The sequence below is a fragment of the Somniosus microcephalus genome, chromosome 13, assembly GCF_052327205.1.
Source record: "Somniosus microcephalus isolate GS21.2 chromosome 13, FLI_Smic_1.0, whole genome shotgun sequence".
NCBI classification, from domain to species: domain Eukaryota; kingdom Metazoa; phylum Chordata; class Chondrichthyes; order Squaliformes; family Somniosidae; genus Somniosus; species Somniosus microcephalus.
In genome coordinates, this window is record NC_140999.1 from 176,225,361 (window position 1) to 176,233,237 (window position 7,877).

Consider the following 7,877-nt stretch of genomic DNA (forward strand, 5'->3'; position numbering starts at 1 on the left):
AGGTTCACTAGATTGACTCCTGGGATGAAGGGGTTGTCTTATGAGGAAAGGTTGAGCAGGTTGAGCCTATACCCATTGGAGTTTAGAAGAAAGAGAGGTGATCTTATTGAAATATATAAGATTCTGAGGGGGCTCGACAAGGTAAATGCTGAGAGGATGTTTCCCCTCGTGGAGGAATCTAGAACTAGGGGGCATAGTTTCAGAATAAGGGGTCGCCCATTTAAGACGGAGATGAGGAGGAATTTCTTCTCTCAGAGGGTCGTGAATCTTTGGAATTCTCTACCCCAGAGAGCTGTGGAGGCGGAGTCACTGAATATATTCAAGGCTGAGATAGACAGATTTTTGAACTATAGGGGTGTCAAGGGTTATGGGGAACAGGCAGGAAAGTGGAGTTGAGGCCAAGATCAGATCAGCCATGAACTTATTGAATGGCGGAGCAGGCTCAAGGGGCTGAATGGCCGACTCCTGCTCCTATTCCTTATGTTCTTATGTTAGACAGCTTGTTGACGTCACAGCAGCTCGCACAAGGGGATCCCCACTAACCTCCGTTGATTTGAACTGAACGTCAGAAAACTCAAAGTTCTCGATGAGATCCTTGCGCAAAGCATACTTCGGGGTCAGTGGCGAACGCCTTCACTTCTGCAAATTCCGGGCCATCATGTTTCAGGTAAGAAAGTATGCATTTGAGCAACGTTATTACTGTAATATTGGGGTTTATTTCAGTGACATGAAAAACTGGCTGGCCTGATCCTTCCAGCAATCTAGGGGTTAAATTAGTGCCTGAATAGGATTTGTACTGGAAATAGAATCCCTTCTGCATCCAAGTGCAAATCTAAATTTAAGCTTTAAATGTAAAATTACTGTGCTATGTCTCAAAATGCTTAATGGTGGGGCAAGTTTGTCACAGTGCAACACCTCACAAGTTCACTGAATCTCTACACCTACCATGTGTAGCATAATTTGCTGGCGAATATTGTAATTTTGCATAAAAAGTGCCAGAGGCAGGGAAAATGTTGGTATCTAAATGATAAATTACTTGCTGCAGTAAATCAGCTGCCCTCCTCATTGTGTTACTCAGTGTGCCAATAAATGATGCACTACTCTTTCCCCCTTCTGGAATAAACAAAATTGCTAGTCATTTATTCTATTATGATATGCTCCCGCCCTCCCCCCTTTAAACAAAAAAAACCCCAAATTGTTGAAAATCAATAATTTGAATAGTCAAAATATGTGTTCGTTCACAACGCCTATATTTATACCGGGGGGAAGAGATTTTGCTTAATTCAAGCCGTATTGATGGAATAATTTCACCTCTGCAATGCGCTCTGTAACCTCCCGTGATGCACCGATGTGTAAAATATGCAGAAATCAAATTAATCTTAAAATTTGATTTGTGCGCCGGTATTAGGAAAGAAATCTAATCCGGAATGAGAAGAACACACAAGCCGTTGTTGACTCGATCCCTTTACCTGGTTATTGCTGGAATGGCACGGCAGGGCATTGGTTCCAAGATCTCTCACGGCCAGGCATAGCATGATCCCCGCCGCCCGGGGGAAAAGGCAGCACCTGCTTCCCTTTGTTTGCATCAATAATACTGTCATCTGACCCGTTAGTGAGCAGAGGTGAGTTACTCTGATTTCAGCTTTTCCCAATTCAGCACCTCCTCGGAGTCACGCCCTATTCCTCCGGCCCGACACAGGAAGATGGACCCTTGAGGGAAGGGGGGAGGGAAGATTTTCCTATTCCGGGGGGGGGGGGGGAAACTCAAGGCAAAAATGCCTTGTTTTTTGACTATTCAAGCCTCCCTCACTGCAGTAAATGTAAGCAAAGTGAAAAATCAGCAAAACAAAAGCAACGTCAAAACAGTTATGTGCAGGATCAACACAAACTAATACATATGTATAAGTGAGTGATTTATGTTACAAAGGGATCCTATGAAGTCACGACAATGCAGATTATTTATATATGTTAATATATATTTTATATATATACACCGTATAGGTTTTTAAAATTCCTCTGTGTTCTCACGTTGGATTTATATTTTCATGAAATGTAAATCCCATGAGACTACATTTCTGGAGAAAGGTATATTCAAGGCAGAGATAGATAGATATTTGGACTCTAGGGGAATCAAGCGAAATGGGGATTGGGCAGGAAAGTGGAGTTAAGTTCGAAGATCAGCCATGATCTTATTGAATGGCAGAACAGGCTCGAAGGGCCTACCTCTGCTCCTAATTCTTATGTCTATTGTTTCATTTGAAATTACTTACATCATTGCATTGTTTCTAAAGGTCTTTTAAACCCACACTTGGCTTCACCTAATACTTCATGATTTATTTTGACTGTATATTTGTTTTCCAATCTTGGTTGTGTCCTTGTGTGATGGGCCTTGGCCATTCAAAATTAAAGCCCATGGAATTAAAGGGTCAGTGGCAGCATGTATACAATATTGTCTAAGAGACAGAAAGCAGAGAGCAATAAAAGAAAGACTTGCATTTGTATAGCACCTTTCACGACCGCAGGAGGTCCCAAAGTGCTTTACAGCCAATGAAGTGCTTTTGAAGTGTAGTTACTGTTATAATGTAGGGAACGCGGCAGCCAATTTGCACACAGCAAGCTCCCACAAACAGCAATGTAATAATGACCAGATGTTATAGTGATGTTGATTGAGGGATAAATATTCACCAGGACATCGTGGATAATTCCCCTGCTCTTCTTCGCAATAGTGCAATGAGATCTTTTGTGTCCACCTGAGAGAGCAGAGGGGACCTTGGTGTAACGCCTCATCCGAAAGACAGCACCTCAGAACTACACTGGAGTGTCAGCCTAGATTCTTGTGCTCAAGTCTTTGGAGTGGAACTTGAACACATGAGAGTGCTCCTAACTGAGCCACAGTGAATGGTTGTTTTTCAGACTGGAAGAAAGTATACACTCGTGTCCTGCAGAGGTCAGTATTAGGATCACTGCTCTTTTGGATATATATTAATGACCTAGACTTAGATATAGGGAAGCACAATTTCAAAGTTTGCATTTAACCCAAAACTTGGAAATGTAGTAGACAGTGAGGAGGTTAGTAGCAGACTTCAAGATGACATAGACAGACTGGTAAAATTGGCAGAACATGGCAGATAAAATCTAATGCAGAGAAGTGTGAAGTGATGCAGTTTGGGAGGAAGAATATGGTGAGACAGTATAAACAAAATCGTACAATTTTAAAAGGGAGTGCAGGAACAGAGACCTGGGGGTTCATATACACAAATCTTTGAAGGTGACAGGACAAGTTGATAAGGCTGTTATAAAAAAAATACAAAATCCTTGGCTTTATAATTAGAGATGTAGAGCACAAAAGCAAGGAAGTTATGCTAAACCTTTATAAATGACTGGTTAGGCCTCAGCTAGAGTACTGTGTCCAATTCTGGGCACCATACTTTAGGAAGGATGTCAAGGCATTGGAGGGGGTGCAGAGGAGATTTACCAGAATTATACCAGAGATTAGGGACTTCAATTAAGTGTCGAGATTAGAGAAACTGGTATTGTTCTCCTTAGAGCAGAGAAGGCTGAGCGGAGATTTAACAGGGGTTTTCTAAGTGATGAGGGGTTTTGTGAGTAAATAAGGAGAAACTGTTTCTAGAGAACACAGATTTAAGATAATTGGGGGGGGGGGGGCGCGGGAAAGAGATGATTTTTTTTAAATGCAGAGAGTTATGATGATCTGGAATGCACTGCCTGAAAGAGTGGTGGAAGCAGATTCAATAGTAACTTTAAAAAGGGAATTGGATATATACTTGAAAAGGAAAAATTTGCAGGAGGCCATGGGGAAAGAGCGGAGAATGGGATTGCTTTTTCAAAGAGCTGACACGGGCACAATGGGCCGAATGGCTTCCTTCTATGCTGCAAGATTCTATAACTCAAATAAGCTTTCAATTTTTTAAAAAACCTCTTCCGCTCATTAATGCTTTTGATCCAATGCTTCAAGATTATTAGGGCATTTTCTTAATTCTCTGCATCCCCTTTATCTTTGCATCATATCGGATTTGTACAATTTATACAAGCTGTTTTAACTGCCAATAAAACCCTTAAAACGACGTCTATTTTCCTAACTATTTAAAAAGGATCTTTAAACTCCTTTCCAATTTGCAGCAATGCTAAAGATGCGATACAAATTCTGAGTCAGGCCCCAACATGACTCATGAGAAGCGATGTGAGACTCCCTGGAGTAGGTAGTTACGCATTGCTTGGGCTTGACACCACGTGGAGCGTGATTCCAGTGCAGTGCCAAAATACATTTTTAAACCTTTTCAGGGATTCCTTGGGGATTTTTAAAAATTAACCTATAAATGTTTAGGCTGTACAGACACTACTACCTATATTCAATATAAATTTTAAGTGCTGGGAGAGGAGTTTTATGCATATATGCATGGACAGATCTCTCTCCTGGGTAAGTGAACTGGAGTTGCAGCCAGGCATTGTAAACTGGGTACTGCCTGGCTGGAACTGGGTACTGCCTGGCTGGAACTCCTACTACTGGTCTCCGATAGACTACAACAACTTACAATTTACAAATAATAATGAATGTACTCTAAAGTATTGACATTACATTTTAAACAACAGGCAGTTAACTTGCAGGTCAGACGAAAGATCATCGATGTGAAACGTTAACTGTTTCTCCCTCCACAGATGCTGTCTGACCTGCTGAGTATTTCCAGCATTTTCTATTTTTATTTCAGATTTCCAGCATCTGTTGTATTTTGCTTTTGTATTAGTGCATTCCTCAATCGTCTAAAAGCTGGCTTAGCAGGTGGATAACATGGGCCAGTAAAATTTCCATAATTCTCAACTATTAGAAACAGATTAAATGGTTAGAGCTCATTGCTGCTTGTGGGAAATTGCTGTGCAAAGGATGACTGCCATGTTTGCCTATGTAACAACGACTGCACTTCAAAGCAATTTATTGTAGATGATGCTGTTTGAGAGGCATGTTGGAACAATATAAAGTCAGACGCATGATAAAACAAAAATTATTTGCAAAGCCGGAACGTAACATAGACATAAGAATTGATAGACAAAAAAAAGGCCAAGGTCCATCTAGTTTGCCTATCATTCTGGTAATCCCATGATACAACAATAATGGAGTTGTTGAGGTATTGTGGCAATCAATCTCCATCAATTAGTCTACAACAGACCCAGACACGAGGTGAGAAACCACCTCCAACCCCACCCAAATGGTGGAAAGCTTTAAGAACCATAGGTCCAAAGTCACCTGTTCCTCCCAATCACGCTACACTTGCCAAATGTCAGGTCTCAAATTACCCGTATACTATATCCCAAAATATTATATTCTGAAAGCAATCTGTCCAATTTACATTTGAATGAATCAGTACTATCTGCTTGCACTGTTACAAAATCTTGGGAGATAATGTCAGAGTCATAACGGCACAGAAGGAGGCTATTCGGTCCATCGACTCCGTGCCGGCTCTCTGTAGAGCAACCTCCTTTGCTCTAATGAAAACAAATCCAGCTTCTCCAACCTGTCCTTGTATCTAAGATTCCTCATCCCCGGAACCATTCTGTAAATCTCCTCTGCACCCTCTCAAGGGCTTTCACATCCTTCCTAAAGTGTGGTGACCAGAACTGGACACAATACTCCAGTTGTGGCCTAACCAGCGCTTTATAAAGGTTCAGCATAACTTCTCTACTTTTGTACTCAATACCTCTATTTATGAAACCCAAGATCCCATATGCTTTGGTACCACTCTCTCAATATGTCCTGCCACCTTCAGGGACCTATGCACATTAATTCCCAGGTCCCTCTGTCCCTGCACACTCTTTAAAACTGTGCCATTAAGTGTATATTGCCTCTCCCTGTTCCTTCTGCCAAAATGCATCACCTCACACTTCTCTATTAAATTCCATCTGCCACTTGTCTGCCCATTCTGCTAGTCTTTCTATGTCCTGTTATAGTCAATTGGTTATCATCCTTACTGTTTGCCACACCCCCAAGTTTGGTGTCATCGTCAAATTTAGAAATTCTACTCTGTATTCCAATATCCAGGTCATTTATATATATCAAAAAAAGCAGTGGCCCCAGCACTGACCCTTGGGGAACACCGCTGTCTACCATCCTCCAGTCTGAAAAACAGCCATTTACCACAACTCGCTGTTTTCTTTCCTTAAGCCAATTCCTTATCCAAGCTACCACTGACTGACCTATTCCATGAGCCTCAATTTTGTTAACCATCCTTCTGTGGTACTTTGTCAAATGCCTTCCTAAAATCCATGGAGACAACATCCATTGCATTCCCTTCATCAATCCTCTGATGAAAAATTCAATTAGTCAAATACGATCTGCCTTTTACAAATCAGTGTTGGCTCTCCTTAATTAGCTTAAACCTCTCCAAGTGCCCGTTAATTTTTTTCTTGATTATTGTTTCTAAAACTTTACCCATCACTGATGTTAAACTGACCGGCCTGTAGTTACTAGGATTGTCCTTACATCCTTTCTTGAACAATGGTGTCAGATTTGCCACTTTCCAATCCTCAGGCACCTCCCTCGCATCTAGGGAAGATTGGAAAATTATGGCAAGCCCTTCCGCTATCTCCTCCCCCAATTCCCTTAGCAACCTGGGATGCAAGCCATCTGGACCAGGCAACTTATCCACTCTATAAGCATACCCAGCTTTTCTAGTACATCCCATCAATTTTCACCCCTTCCGTTGCTTCTACCTTTTCCACTTCTACCGATATTTTGTCAGCATCCACCTCCTTAGTAAACACCGATACAAAGTACCCATTCAGTATTCTAGCCTTGCCCTGCGCCTCTGAGCATATATCACCTTCTTTGTCCCTAATAGGCTCCCCCCGCCTCTGACTACCCACTTACTGTTTACATGCCGGTAGAAGATTTTGGGGTTCCCTTTTATGTCAACCGCCATTCTACTCTCATTCTCTCTTTGCCAATCTTATTTTCATCTTCACTTCCCCTCTCCACTTATTGTATTGGGTCTGGTTCTCCCTTGAAGAATTCACCTGACATGCATCATACACCCTCTTTTTTTGTTTCATCATCTTCTCTATCTCCCTCGTCATCCAAGGAGCCCTTGCTTTGGTTCCCTTACCGTTGGAATGTACCTAGCCTGTACTTGGAACATCTCCTCCTTAAAAGATCACCCATTGTGCCATTACAGTTTTTCCTGTCAGTCTTTGGTTCCATTTTACCCTGGCTAGATCCTTTCGCATCCCATTGAAGTTAGCCCTATTCCAGTTTAGAAGTTCTAATCTAGATTGTTCCTTGCTCCTCTCCATTGCTAATCTAAATCTTATATGATGATGATCACTCGTACCCAAGTGTTCTCCCACAGACACTTGGTCGACCTGGCCCACCTCATTCCCCAGCACCAGATCCAGCAATGCCTCCTTCCTAGTTGGGTCAAGAACATACTGGTCAAGGAAATTCTCCTGAACACATTTCAGAAATTCTACCCCTCTTTTCCCTTTACCCTAGCATTATTCCAATTGATATTTGGGTAATTAAAGTCCCCCAATATCACCACTCTATAGCTCTTGCATATCTCTGCGATTTCCCTGCAGATTTGCTCCTCTACCTCCCTCTCACTATTTGGAGGCCTATAGAATACCCCCAATAGCATGATCATACCCTTTTTGCTCAACTCTAACCAAATGGATTCGGTCCTTGTCCCCTGAAGAACATCCTCCCGTTCCAACACTACAATGTCTTCCTTAATCAGCACTGCCACCCCACCTCCCTTTTTTCCTTCCATATCTTTTCTGAACACCTTGTACCCTTGAATATTAAGTGCCCAGTCCTCACCATTTTTAAGCCACGTTTCAGTTATTGCCACATCATCATATTGCCACAC

The 7,877-nt window shown here is 41.9% G+C and overlaps 1 protein-coding gene across 1 annotated transcript in view; it reads right to left on the bottom strand.

Annotated features, from left to right (window-relative positions):
- Positions 1-1,693, bottom strand: part of LOC147108800 (uncharacterized) — a 49,477-nt gene extending 47,784 nt beyond the window's left edge. The window contains exon 1 of the mRNA XM_086005642.1: positions 1,470-1,693. The gene's annotated coding sequence lies outside the window, so the exon portion shown is untranslated. The remainder of the gene's footprint in view (positions 1-1,469) is intronic.
- Between the last annotated feature and the right edge of the window lie 6,184 nt (positions 1,694-7,877).